Source organism: Schistocerca cancellata, chromosome 5 (assembly GCF_023864275.1).
Source record: "Schistocerca cancellata isolate TAMUIC-IGC-003103 chromosome 5, iqSchCanc2.1, whole genome shotgun sequence".
NCBI lineage: Eukaryota > Metazoa > Arthropoda > Insecta > Orthoptera > Acrididae > Schistocerca > Schistocerca cancellata.
In genome coordinates, this window is record NC_064630.1 from 541,000,001 (window position 1) to 541,015,969 (window position 15,969).

Genomic DNA, 15,969 nt, shown 5'->3' on the forward strand with positions numbered 1-15,969 from the left:
AAAAGGCACCAAATTGTAGAGTATCTCAAAGAATTTATATTCCCGCATCATAAGTTCGACAGAGTACAGCATGGACGCATCAAGTGAAAATGGCGACTCCACAGCAGCATGCGCAAGCAGTAGTGTGGTTTCCAAAAACAAAATCGCCGATTACTGTGCAATGAAATTATCGTCGTGTGTATGAACGTGATCCACCTAACGTGAAATCAATTAAGGAATGGTATAGGCAGTTTCTCGCAACAGGAAGTGTTCTGAAACATTCTGGCGGCGCACGCTACAGAGTTTCAGAAGAGACAGTGGAGGACATCACACAAACGTTTGTCAGAAGCCCACACAAGTCAATTCGTCAAGCATCTAGGCAACTTGATATACCTTGATCAACATTGCATCGTGTAGTTCACCAGCGTCTTCGTATGTTTGCTTACAAAGTGCAAATTCTGCAACATCTGACATCGAACGACAAACAACGCCGACAACAATTTGCTGCAGATATGCTGCAGTGTATTGATATGGATGCCAGCTTCCTGGGAAGATGTTTACCCTCAGATGAGGCAACCTTTCATGTGTCATGAAGGGTTAATAGACATAATGTTCGGATTTTGGGTTCACAAAATCCGCAAATTGTCATTGAACATGATCTTGATAGCCCTAAACAAACGTCTGGTGTGGTCTAATTCACGACAGGATTGTTGGACCGCTCTTCTCTGCGGAACAAACATTGAATGGGTCAGTTTATCAGGACATGTTGGAGCAGTTTGTATACTCTCATAAGACTTGCAACCCAACATCATTTTTCAACAAGATGGAGCGCCGCCGCATTGGTCAACGGCTGTTCGCAAGTTCCTGGATAGGAAATTTCCTAATATTTGGATCGGACGCGGGTGACCCATTGCCTGGCCACCACATTCACCCGACATTACACCGCGTGATTTCTTCATGTGGGGATTCGTGAAAGACCGCATGAATGCGACCAAAGTGGACGATATTCCTACGTTGCGACATCGTATCACTAATGCGATTGCAACAATAACAGAGGAAATGTTACAAAGAACTTGGCAAGAAACTAAATATAGACTCCGTATTCTTCGTGCTTCAAATGGTTCACGTGTAGAGGTGTATTGAAGATAAATAAATAAATTCTTTGAGATGCTCTACAATGTGGTGCATATTTCACTGTCGTATCTACTGTGGTTCTTCTTCCCCTAGGTCTTTGAAATCACGGAGGTTTGAGTGAGAGACACTGCATAATGTTTTACGTGAAACTGAGGCTATATACGGATTTTCAGCTTCCTCAGTGTAATATTTAGTTTTTCGTAAAAACGAAAATTTTAGCCAAACCATGGCCCAGATGAAGTTGACGATTGTAATTTTTAATTCAAATGTGTGAGAAATCTTATGGGACTTAACTGCTAAGGTCATCAATCCCTAAGCTTACACACTACTTAACCTAAATTATCATAAGGACAAACACACACCCCCATGCCCGAGGGAGGACTCGAAACTCCGCCGGGATCAGCCGCCAGTCCATGACTGCAGCGCCTCAGACCGCTGGGCTAAGCCCGCGCGGCTCCAAGTCTTCAGTGTTTATATATATTTTTTTTTTAAATCACGTGGAACAACTGAGGTCGCAATGCCAGTTTTCGTTGGAACTCCAAACATAGCTTCATATGTTGAACATCTGATCCCTTCATGACGAGCCCTATTTTTCATTGCTTGCACAAACATTATCATTTCAGGTAATTCTGAAGATTCATTTGTTTCCATCCAAGTTGATAACATATTTTCTATATTTTGGTTTCTTCTTTCGCCTGATCCCTGAGGCTGACTGTGCCTCGGCATCCCGTGGACTATCTTTATATCACTCCACAACCAACATGAACTTTGAATGACTTGGTTACAAAACTCTCTACCATTATCAGAATGAAGAATACTTGGGGCACCAAAGGTGGCAAAAATGTTCAAAAGATGATATTCTACTTCATCATCATTTTTCGGTATTAGTGCGGGGGGATAACAAATTTTGTCAAATGATTTTGGTGTACAAGTATGACGTTAGACTTATTGTCTGGGTTTGCCTGCATGTCGATTAAGTCAATTTGGTAGCGTGAATTCATTTTGATGTGTATGATACGTTTCACTAAAATACCCCTTTTTAATGTTTTTTGCTTTTTCTGGCATGGTTCACATAATTTGAAATAAGTAACTATTGGTTCAACAGTCACATTTTTGTACTTACGATTCAGTTACACAACCATCCATGTTGGGCCACCATGGCCTGTAGCAATGTGGGTCTCGTGTAGAACGTTAAACAGTTCATCAAAACGAACGAAATAACGAATTCCTTCTTTTGCAGCAGACACCGGTGCTATGAGTTTCTCTTCACCTCCGATGTTGAGAACATCATATCGCTTCAAACGTCTGTAGTGAACAGATTTTTTATTGGAAACGATTTTTGTGTTTTTTGCTTCACTTAAAAGAATATTATATTGCTCAGCATTTACACAAAAATTTTTGTCCGTCTTCTTATTCACTGATTCAGTTAAGAGTTCGTAAAATCTTTTACGCATAACATCACTGATTCTGACGAGAAGCTGCAGAAGAAACACTACCAAAACGAGTCGCAAAGATGACCTACGCACCATGCTCGACACTGACTGAAAGTACACAGCAGTGAGAGGACTGAGAAGCCATAATTGTCAACAGAGAAACTTATCTGCACACAAAATTGGCAACAATGAAACTTGTCTGAACCTGCATGACGGAGGCGGGAGTCTTCGATCCAGCTTATACCAGTTTGCGTTGGTAAATCCTAAGATTTAGTAACGTCTCTTGGTGAAAGATCGAAATCAATGCATATATTAAGAAATTTCGGACTTTTACCACACCGCGGTGGTAAACCTTAGGTTTCACCTGTAAAATCTAGGATTTACCAATTGTCTGGCAGCGGGGAGACAACATGAAAGGCAGGAACTCTAGCACTGCATCTGCCAGCCATGGGAAACATACACTGGCCAGCCAGAACATTATGACCACCCACCTAACAGGCAGCATGCCCACCTTTGGCATGGATAACAGGGGCAACGCATTGTGGCATGGAAGCAGTGAGGCGTTGGTAGGGCTATGGGCGGAGTTGGCACCACATCTGCACACAAAAGCTACCTAATCCCATTAAATTCCAGGGAGGGGCTGATTAGCTCTGTCGCCACATCCAATCACATTCCAGATGTGTTGGACTGGGTTCAGATCTGACGAGTAGGGGAACCAGCGCATTAACTGGAGTTCCGTATTGTGTTCCCCCAACCACTCCATCACATAACACTTCTTGTGACATGGCTCATTATCTAGTTGAAAAAATGATACTGCCATTGGGAAACAAGAGCGTCATGAAGGAATGTACGTGGTCTGCAACCACCGTACGATACTCCTTGGCCATCATGGTACCATTCACGAGTTCCATTTGACCCATGGATGCTCCTCAGAGCATAATGGGGCTGCTGCCAGATTATCTCGGTCCTCCAGTACAGGTCTCAAGAAACTGTTGCCGTGGAAGACGACGGATTCCCGCCCTCTCGTCGGCATTATGAAGAAGGTTTCGGGATTCATCAGACCATGTGACGCTCAGTCACTCCCCCAACGTCCAGTGACGATGGTCACGTGCCCATTTCGGTCGTAGTGTTAACATTGGCACATGCAAGGCTCGTTGACTGCGGATGCACATCATTAGGAGTGTTCGGTGCACTGCGTGTTCTGAGGCACTTGTTCTCAGCCCAGCATTGAAGTCTAATGTTAGTTCAGCCACAGTTCACCGCCTGTTCTATTTTACCAGTTTTCCCAACTTATGACGTCCGACATCTGTAATGAGGGGTGGCCGCTCAAGCCCCCAACGTCTGGACGTGGTATAACCTTGGTATCACCACATTTTGAAGACACTCACCACAGCACTTCTCAGACACGCTACAAGTTGTGCAGTTTCAGAATCACTCGTGCCGCGACTTCAGATCATCACAATCTGCCCTTGGTCAAATTCACGACATTTCTTCGAAGAATCTATACAGATACATATTATTGATAATTTCCAATAACGTGTTATATATATATGTCTTCGTTTCACTATCTGTCCAGTAATGTGATCCGTTCAAATAATGATTGTAAACTGTTGTCTGTTGATTCGCAGCTTCATTAGCCTAAGAATTGCCTTATACACGGTACATATTTGTAATTAGTTAAACTAACTTTTAACATTGTAACGTAGGATTTGGGTGGAGTGGGTACCAATCTCGATATTCTGCAGATGTAGAAACAATTTTACGAAAAAAAATTTATACATAAGATGTCCATCATGACAAATGTCAATAAATAAATAATAGAACTGAACTTCATCTACTGTTCAGTTACAGATCTTTAAGGCAGGGCTCCTTCCCAATGAACCATGGACCTTGCCGTTGGTGGGGAGTTTGCATGCCTCAGCGATACAGATGGCCGTACCGTAGGTGCTACCACAACGGAGGGGTATCTGTTGAGAGGCCAGACAAACGTGTGGTTCCTGAAGAGGGGCAGCAGCCTTTTCAGTAGTAGGAAACTACGGCCGTGATTTTTCCAGAGGGCATGCAGCTTTACTGTATGGATAAATGATGATGGCGTCCTCTTGAGTAAAATATTCCGGAGGTGAAATAGTCCCCCATTCGGATCTCCGGGCGGGGGCCACTCAAGAGGACGTCGTTATCGGGAAAAAGAAAACTGGCATTCTACGGATTGGAGCGTGGAACGTCAGATCCCTTAACCGGGCAGGTAGATTAGAAAATTTAAAAAGGGAAATGGATAGATTAAAGTTAGATATAGTGGGAATTAGCGAAATTCGGTGGCAGTAGGAACAAGACTTTTGGTGAGGTGAATACAGGATTATAAATACAAAATCAAATAGGGGTAATGCAGGAGTAGGATTAATAATGAATATAAAAATAGGTTTGCGGGTAAGCTACTACAAACAGCATAGTGAACGCATTATTGTGGCCAAGATAGACACGAAGCCCACGCCTCCTACAGTAGTAGAAGTTTATATGCCAACTATCTCTGCAGATGATGAAGAAATTGAAGAAATGTATGATGAGATAAAAGAAATTATTCAGGTAGTGAAGGGAGACGAAAATTTAATAGTCATGGGTGACTGGAATTCGAGAGTAGGAAAAGGGAGAGAAGGAAACATAGTAGGTGAATATGGATTGGGGCTAAGAAATGAAAGAAGAATTCGCCTGGTAGAGTTTTTCACAGAGCATAACTTAATCATAGCTAACACTTTGTTCAAGAATCATGAAAGAAGGTTATATACATGGAAGAATCCTGGAGATACTAGAAGGTATCAGATAGATTATATAATGGTAAGACAGAGATTTAGGAACCATGTTTTAAATTGTAAGACATTTCCAGGGGCAGATGTGGACTCTGACCACAACCTATTGGCTATGATATGTACATTTAAACTGAAGAAACTGTAAAAAGGTGGGAATTTAAGGAGATGAGACCTGGATAAACTGAAAGAACCAGAGGTTGTACAGAGTTTCAGGGAGAGCATAAGGGAACAATTGACAGGAAAGGGGGAAGGAAGTACAGTAGAAGAAGAATGGGTAGCTCTGAGGGATGAAGTAGTGAAGGCAGCAGAGGATCAAGTAGGTAAAAAGACGAGGGCTAGTAGAACTCCTTCGGCAACAGAAGAAATATTGAATTTAATTGATGAGAGGAGATAATATAAAAATGCAGTAAATGAAGCAGGCAAAAAGGAATACAGACAGAGATAGACAGGAAGTGCAAAATGGCTAAGCAGGGATGGCTAGAGGACAAATGTAAGGATGTAGAGGCTTATCTCACTAGGGGTAAGATGGATACCGCCTACAGGAAAATTAAAGAGACCTTTGGAGAAAAGAGAACCACTTGTATGAATATCAAGAGCTCAGATAGAAACCCTGTTCTAAGCAAAGAAGGGAAAACAGAAAGGTGGAAGAAGTATATAGAGGGTTTATACAAGGGCGATGTACTTGAGGACAATATTAAGGAAATGGAAGAGGATGTAGATGAAGATGAAATGGGAGATACGATACTGCGTGAAGAGTTTGACAGAGCACTGAAAGACCTGAGCCGAAACAAGGCCCCGGGAGTAGACAACATTCCATTAGAACTACTGAAGACCTTGGGAGAGCCAGTCCTTACAAAACTCTACCATCTGGTGAGCAGGATGTATGAACAGGCGAAATACCCTCAGACTTCAAGAAGAATATAATAATTCCAATCCCAAAGAAAGCAGGTGTTGACAAATGTGAAAATTACCGAACTATCAGTTTAATAAGTCACAGCTGCAAAATACTAACGCGAATTCTTTACAGATGAATGGTGAAACTAGTGGAAGCCGACCTCGGGGAAGATCAGTTTGGATTCCGCAGAAATGTTGGAACACGTGAGGCAATACTGACCCTACGACTTATCTTAGAAGAAAGATTAAGGAAAGGCAAACCTACGTTTCTAGCATTTGTAGACTTAGAGAAAGCTTTTGACAATGTTGACTGGAATACTATCTTTCAAATTCTAAAGGTGGCAGGGGTTAAATACCGGAGCGAAAGGCTATTTACAATTTGTACAGAAGCCAGATGGCAGTTATAAGAGTCGAGGGGCATGAAAGGGAGGCAGTGGTTGGGAAGGGAGTGAGACAGGATTGTAGCCTTTCCCCGATATTATTCAATCTGTATATTCAGCAAGCGGTAAAGGAAAGAAAAGAAAAATTAGGAGTAGGTATTAAAATCCATGGAGGAGAAATAAAAACTTTGAGGTTCGCCGATGACATTGTAATACTGTGAGAGACAGCAAAGGACTTGGAAGAGCAGTTGAACGGAATGGAAAATGTCTTGAAAGGAGGATATAAGATGAACATCAACAAAAGCAAAACGAAGATAATGGAATGTGGTCGAATTAAGTCGGGTGATGCTGAGGGAATTAGATTAGGAAATGAGACACTTAAAGTAGTAAAGGAGTTTTGCTACTTGGGGAGCAAAATAACTGATGATGGTCGAAGTAGAGAAGATATAAAATGTAGACTGGCAATGGCAAGGAAAGCGTTTATGAAGAAGAGGAATTTGTTAACATCGAGTATAGATTTAAGTGTCAGGAAGTCGTTTCTGAAAGTATTTGTATGGAGTGTAGCCATGTATGGAAGTGAAACATGGACGATAAATAGTTTGGAGAAGAAGAGTATAGAAGCTTTCGAAATGTGTGCTACAGAAGAATGCTGAAGATTAGATGGGTAGATCACATAACTAATGATGAACTATTGAATAGAACTGGGGAGAAGAGGAGTATGTGGCACAACTTGACAAAATAAGGGACCGGTTAGTAGGACATGTTCTGAGGCATCAAGGGATCACAAATTTAGCATTGGAGGGCAGCGTGGAGGGTAAAAATTGTAGAGGGACACCAAGAAATGAATACACTAAGCAGACTCAGGAGGACGTGGGTTGGAGTATGTACTGGGAGATGAAGTATCTTGCACAGGATAGGGTAGCATGGAGAGCTGCATCAAACCAGTCTCAGGACTGAAGACCACAACAACAACAACAACAAGGCAGGGCTCGAAATAAGACGATAATAACATAAAATGCTTTCAGCACACTGTAATCACAGTTAGAAAAGTAGTGCCAACCACAATAGTAATTGACAAGATATGTTTGTTGCTGAGAGACACCAAAATGGCAAATTAAATTCGGCCCCACTTAGAACTCCCATAACATCAGAAGAATACACTCTAGCTTAGTTACGGCTTACTTACATTTGCACTCTGCTAAATCTAGAAGTACGAGCGCTCCCATCACCAACTACTTAAAAAGCAATGCCACTAAGGCTCACGACAGTTTTGCCTACGCAAATTTGGTAATTACAAAATTCTGTACAGTGGCAGCTACAAAATCAGTCACGAAAGCGCTCGATGGAAATAAGATATACTGGTAACACTGTCTTATAAATTCATGAACATTCCCATTCTATAAATACGCGTGTTATCAGTCACATTATATCTTACACCACTTGCTCTCAACTAAATGTAGGTATGACATGTGGCCAGTTAATCGCCTTCAACCTATGGGAATGGTAACCTCTGTTAGTGATTACATAAAAAATTAGAAAGGGATGTAGTCATTCGCCCATACTGTTCAACTTGTACATTAAAGAGGCAACGATAGAAATAAAAGAATGGCTTAGGATTGGAATTTAAATTCAAGGGGAAAGGATGTCAGTGATAAGATTCACTGATGTCACTGCTGTCCTCGGTTAAAGTAAAAAGAATTTACGGATTTTCTGAATGGAATGGACAGGCTAATGAATACAGACTGAGGTTTGAGAGTAAATAATGATAGTAATGAGAAGTAGCAGAAATGAGGACAGCGAGAAACTTAACATCAGGATTTGTGATCAGGAAATAGATGAAGTTAATGAATTCTGCTACCTAGGCAGCAAAATTATCCAAGACAGTCGCAGCAAGGGGGACATCAAGAGCGCTGGCAAAAAGCTCATGTCTGGCGAAGAGGATCACAGGCCTTAATTTTATGAAAAATGTTATGAGAATATGCGTTCTGAGCACAGAATTGTATGGTATGGAAACAGCGGCTGTGGGAAAACCGGAACAGAAGAGAATCGATGCACTTTAGATGTGACGCTGCTGACGAATGATGGAAAAATTAGATGGACTGATAAGGTAAGGAATCAGGAGGTTCCGCACAGAATACGAGAGGAAAGGAAGACATGGAAACACTGATAAGAAGAAGGGACAGGATGATAATATATGTGTTAAAACGTCAGGGAATAATTTCCATCATACTACAGGGAGCTGTAGAGAGTAAAAACTGTAGAGAAAGACAGAGATTGGAATACGTACAGCATATAATTTAGAACGTAGCTTGCAAGTGATACTCTGAGATGAAGAGGATGGCACAGTAGGGGAATTCGTTTCAGGTCGAATCAAACCAGCCTGACGAAAAAAAGAGAAAGGTCAAAAGCAAATGAGTAACTGTAAGTGCAGCACCGGTACAAGCGAGAGTGCATGTTATACCATCGTCCTAAACTAGCTTGGAGGTAGGAAGGATAGAAAGGGGCAACTCGAAGTGAGAAGGGTTCAAGACAGGAGGAAAGGGAGCTATCTAAGCGAACCAACTAACGAGCCAACGAGGTTCGACACATTTATGAAGGAAGTAACTCAAAAAAGATTTTGTCTGATTCTTGCTTGTTACGAGCAGTTTGGGACATTTGACAGACGGGTGCAATATACGAGGGCTGTTCAGAAAGTAAGCTCCGATTGATCGCGAAATGGAAACGACTGTGATAATCCGATAAAGCTTTGCACAGATGTGTTGGGCAGTGTCTCTAGTATGACCCTAGATAGCATCACGTCACTCCTCTCATTTCTGAGCTCACAGTGATCGCGTAAAGTTGTCTAGAGAATAGTGTCTCCCGCCAAGTACGAGGACCTGGTGAGAAATTTCGCCTGAAGCTATACAGCCAACATTACATAACTGTCGTGCAGTTTCTTCTACAAGGCAATATTCTCAGCCGCATTCTGAAGGGGCAATGAAGATGCTCCTGCATCGTTTTCAATTGGAAATGTTTGACTACCCACAATACAGCCCGTAATTGACTCCCCCTGCGTTTCATTTCTGCTCACATGAACCGCTGGCTATGAATACAACATTTTGGCACAGAAAACGAGCTGTAGGCCAGCGTAGAGAATTGGCGGAAAGCACTGGCGGCTGTCTTTTATGATGAGGGTATTGGAAAGTTGGTACAACGCTACGACATATGTCTTAGTCAGAACGGCAACTACGTAGAGAAGTAGCTGGATGGTGTAGCTAACTGTTAAAAATAAAACATTTCTAATTTTCACTGTGGTTCCCATTTCGCGATCAATCGGAGCTTACTTTCTGAACAGCCCTCGTAGAACATAATATGCAATGAAGAGCGACCCGTATCGTCAATGATTCGTTTCGTATGCCACTCCAGCGGCAGGAATTGCGAGCGAAGTGTGGTGTGCTACTAAAAGGATTGCCTGTAAAGTCTCGAGAACGTACGTCCCAGAATAGTTTGGAAATATATTTTCTCTTAGCACATACATTTCGGATAATTACAAGGACGAGAAAATGAGGGAAACTCGATCTCGTCGGACGTGTATCGACAATCGTTTCTCTGGTCACCTCACGCGAACTTATAGTAAACAGAGGAGGTGGTAGCAGTAGTAATGGATCCTTACGCCACACACCATAAGATAGCTTGTGGAGTGAAGATGATGCTAGTTAGTTAGTTACATGTTCCATATATTATTTGAACGATTCTTTTATCGAAATGATGTGGAACGAGTCAGTTTTCAGGAAATGTATACACGATTAGTGTTAACATCAATGAACTATTTAATATTTTTAGTGCTACCCTTACAACTACATCTATTTTTTTCTTTTCTTTTGCTGGCGGTGAGAATTTTAGTAGAAATCCGTCAGTGGAATAGAAGGAGTTGTCCAGGAAAATAATTTTAAATTTGATTTAGGACTTTCTTCGCTACCTGTCAGACATTTTATGTTATTGGGCAAAATATCAAAATATTTTGTTAGTGCATATTGAACTCCTTTCTGAGGCACTGACAGCTTTGAAAATGGGTAATAAAGATCATTTTTCTATTTAGTGTTGTAGGTATGGACATCATTATCCTTCTCAAATTGTTATATATTATTTAAGAAAAATTTCATTAGCGAATCTGTGTATTGCGACGACACAGTTAAAATGCCTTGAAAAGGTACCTACATTACGTCCATGGGTGAACGCCACATATTATTCATATTGCTCGACTTTATGCAATCAATTTTCTTTCTAAGTGATTATTTACCCTATAACATTATTCTGTAAGACATTATTGAGTGGAAACAAGCAAAATATGTCAAGAGGTTCTTACATTTGTTTCCAAGTTTAGCAAGTATATAAAGAGCAAAAGTAGGTGTACTTAATTGTTTGAGAAGCTCAGTAATATGCTTCTTCCAGTTCAAGTTTTCATCGAACTGTATGCCCAAATGTCTGAAACATTCTACCGTATTTACTGACTCCTGTTCATGTGCTGCACCAACTGTTGGTATGGCTCTGTTGTACAGAACTGAATGCAGTTTTTTTGTTTCAAAATTTTGAGAGAATCCATTTTCAGAGCACGACATAAAAATTCTTTGAGAAATGTAGTTTACCAACTCTTCTGTCGCTATCACTCGAAACGGTTTCATTATAACAATAGTATCTTCTGCAAGAAGTACCAGTCTTAATTACTGAATGTTACTGGGAAGGTCCTTCAACTATACAGTATCAGGACTAGTAGTGGACCAAACATTGAACCCTGTGGGACTCCCATTGTAATCTTAATTTCATTAGTGACTAAAAGTTTCTACACTTCCGATATCGTCTGAATTTTTCAACGCACCATTTACATTCTGTTTTTAAAGTATAATTCAAATAAGCTGTGCACAAAACCATCAATTCAATAAAACATGAATTTGTCTAAGGCCGGCCGGGGTGGCCGAGCGGTTATAGGCGCTACGGTCGCAGGTTCGAATCCTGCCTCGGGCATGGATGTGTGCGCTGTCCTTAGGTTAGTTAGGTTTAAGTAGTTCTAAGTTCTAGGGGACTGATGACCTCAGACGTTAAGTTCCATAGTCCTTAGAGCCATTGTGTAAGGAAGTAACACAATCTACACAGTAAAATGCCTTGGATAGTACCCAAAAAATATGAATCCATAGACTGGAAAGTTGTAAAGATCAGGAAAGGTAGTGGGAGTAATCCACTAAATTACAGACCCATGTAATTAATGTTGACATGCAGTGGGAGTTTGGGAAATATATTGTGCTCGAAAATTTTGAATTACCTCGAAAAGAATGGTCTATTTTCTCACCATTTTCTCTTCTGTCTCCATCTGACAATTTCCCATATAGTTTTAATCTTTGTACCTGCATTATTTAATTATGTCAGGACAAGCGTACTTCTGGTCATTTTAAAGATTTTCATTAAAATTAGTGTCCATTCTTGTCTTACTTAGAGCTTAACATAAATTTTCCTCTTCAAAATAGATGAAATTTTAATTCCTTTTGTTATCCACAAATTATTTTTTTAACGAATCTTCTGGATAATTTTTAGGAAAACAACTCCCAAAATTTGAGACGAATTTACTATGGAATAAATTGAATTTGACATAAGCATGTCTTCTACATATACCTCATCCCATACCACGCCTTATAGCTTATTTTTAAAACATTGTATGCGGTTCTGTATTGTATGAAACTGCCTCAGGTTTGTAAGATGTCATACTGCTTATGTCCATTAATTGCGCATCATGATCATATTTTCTATTAGCAATTGGGTACGAATCAACTGTTTCAGCCGGAGTACTGTCAATAAAATATTATTAATCAGTGTCCTACAATCTTACTGCACACAAGCTGGAAAACTGACTACTAACATTAGATAGAAACACCCTAATAATTACTCTAGTTCATTTTAGTGTAAGTTCCTTTAAGAAATCCACCTTGAAATCTCCACAGACTACTAACTGTTTCATCTGGCCTGACAAGTAGCTCAGTAATTGATGTACATGTCTCATAGATAGTGGAGGTTTCCTAGTGAGGATGTGGAGACTGTTACAGTTATCAAAGAAATATTCTGCAGGATCGACAACAAGGACATGCTTGTAGGTTCTGATCGATATAAAAACTAATTGTTTCAACATTTTTGGCTTTGTTTCCCACTTTTAAATACGTTTTTATTTATCCCTTTTCCAAATTCTGCATCCCTGTAGTTACATGGTGTTCAGAGAGACCAAGATCAACTATCAGTTCAAAATTTTCCACATCTTGGAGACATACTATAATCCTATATATCTTGTTTTTCAATCATCTAATGTTTTCTTGAAACAAACTGATTTTACTTTTCTGGTAACTTACATGTATTATGGTCTTGTACTGCTTTAATTTCTTTCTGTATTCTGATTTCTTTCAGCACTCTCTGTCTGTATCGGGACTTTAATGTAACTGAAGTGCCCCTTTAATTCCAGCAATCACAGGATTTTGCCTTGTGTGCTTGTACCACATTTTATACGAGGTGTTCAGCTGATCTTTCCTTCCGTCTCATATTCAGGTGCATGCTTTGATTTGTGTATCCCCATCTCCCAATCACAGAACAGGCACAGCACAGATATGAGTCTTCGTTTCAGAGACAAGCAATCCATTCAGCTCCTTGTTCAGACAGCTAACATCCGTGTTAACGCAGGACTGGTCATGTCGCTGCAAAACCTCAACAAACTCAACACGAATTTGTGCTGTTGTTGCTCCTGCTTCATCCAGGTCACATTTGAAGCTATATTCTAAGTTGCTAGCCAGGCTGTTTCCTGCTCCTCCTATTATACGTGCCTTATGCTCGCCATCAAAACCTCTGTACAAGGCACCTATTTCCTATGTCACATTCCTAATCTTGGGGATAGGTTTCACGTTGCTTGTGACCTGATAAGCTATGCCTAACTTTTCCTGTAGCAAATGGCCTACATCTGTCCTGAAACTGCTACCTAGAAGGAAAACTCTTTTCTTTCTACGTGACTTTTCTACAGACCTAGCCTTAAAGCAGTTGCTACGAGCCTTCTGCGCCGTGTTAAACTCAAAAACTGGTTGGAGTTCTTCTAATTTAGGTAAAAAATTGATTGGTACAGGTACCTGAAAGGTAATCTCTGAGTTTTTTTTCTTTATTTTGCCCATCTGTTGTCGCTTCCTCCTAGCTCCCATTTTCTTTCCTTCCCTTCAGCCTATGTAATTCAGAATATGCCATTTCTGCCCCTAGGTCCAGGTCTTTCTTCCCTGTTTCACGATTTACTTGTCTCGAGTACATAATCTAGATAGTCAATGTGGAGTAAGAGAGAGACGGATACTCAGGCTTGAGGGAGAAGTTTTGTCGTCAGTCTTGCATGGTCGTGTCAGATTTGTCAAGTAAAACGTTGCATGTGGGCGGAAATTTGACAATCCTACATGAACTGAATGAAGTTTTACGAAGTCGCTGAAGACAGATGGGCTCGAGCTCTGTGTACACGCAAAACTGCCGAAAAGTTTATTGCTCAAACTTAGCTCTGCTACTAGTCTACTCTCTGTGACGATAGGGGTTCCAGCTGTAACAAAATGGTGGACACGCACTACTCTGGCAAGTATGCTTTAAGGATTAAAGTAGCCGAGACCACGAAAACCAGGCATGCGCCACTTTGATTAAGAAGTACAACGATGTGGCTCATGAGGCAACACCAAAAAGATCAACTAATGTCGAACAGTTTACACTAAGGAGAGTGTGGAAATAAAAGCGTCCAAGAGATCTGGTGCTGGAACGGAAGAAATTTATAAACCTTCTATGTGGTACTTTCGTTTACTTTCCTTCCTGAATGTCAAAGATTACTAAGAGGGTACTTTTTACCCTTCCACAACTGGGAAGTAGTGTTTCTGTGCCATTTTACAGTTTATCATTTTTCATGAATGTTTTGTGTTTTTAGTGCTTTTAGTCAAAATGGACAACGAAGAAAGAGAGGTGAGCGTATACGTCGTTGGCTGGCGGAATTCTGAGACAATGAAATCGACTTTACGCCAGATGGCAGCGAAAATGAAGATTGTGTAATTGAGCGCAGTGGCAGTAGTGGTACTGTGCAAGATGCAAGTGACGTCATTGAGAAAGAAGATAATATTCCACTAAATGAGGTACAAAATACTGCCCACAATGCTGCGTTACCAGAATTAGTCGAGCGATCAGAAAGTCAGGTACTCTGTTCACTTTATTTTGGTAAAGATGGATCCAAGTGGTGCTACAACAAGTTCGGACCTGTTCTGAAAATATCTTCAGGCAGATACCTGGCATGAGTTTAGTGGTTCAAATGGCTCTGAGCACTATGGGACTTAACATCCGAGGTCATCATTCCCCTAGACTTAGAACTACTTAAACCTAAGGACATCACGCACAACCATGCCCGCGGCAGGATTCGAACCTGCGACCGTAGCAGCAGCTCGGTTCCGGACTGAAGCGCCAAGAACCACTCGGCCACAGCGGCCGGCGGAGTTTAGTGGCAAGATTAGCGAAGTAAGAGGTTGAGTGCTGGAGTGTGTTTTACAGTGAAAATATGCTTAGTATTATCTTGAAATACATAAACTCGCAAATTGCAGAAAGTAAATCTGTTTGAGAAGTACTTGCAAATTACTATGTAGCCTCCAAACAGATAAATTCCGTAACCTCCCAATAAAAAAGTGACTAACCTCCTAATACAAATGTAACTCATATATAACCTTTCAAAAGAAATCTCGTAATGTAACCTTTCAATAATTAACTGACTGTGAATCTAAACTGGTAAATCTGTACGTCAGCAGTGCTGCGTCATGGCACTGAAAAATCATTCTGAATAAACTGAGAATTCTTACCTCAATGACGTCACCGGATAACGCGTATATGTCTGCTGCTATAAGAAATTTTTCTGGCACAGCCCTGTTGAATTCTGGCCACTAGATTTTGTTATGTATGAAAAACAACTGATTTTCTTTACGATAATCGGCATGACTATGGAGAGGAGAAATTAGTAAAAACTTTAAATTCAGATGAATGACTGTCAAAAGTTATCTTTATAAGAAAGATTATTATTGAAAGATTTTTGAAAAGATTTACCTTTGATATAACAACAGTACAAAAATCAGTTGTAGCAATTAACATATGCGCGCGTAAATAAAGAAAAATTATATTTGGCTTTTACCTTATACTACATCGCTCAGGCACCGCCATCGTTATCCAAGGCCGGCCCTGATAATTCCACAACTCTACTGCTCTTCTCGAGCTACAAAACACCACTACTGAACTGCATTGTCCGAACTCCAGCACACAAGTGCTCTCTGTGAGCTATACAACTCGACGACT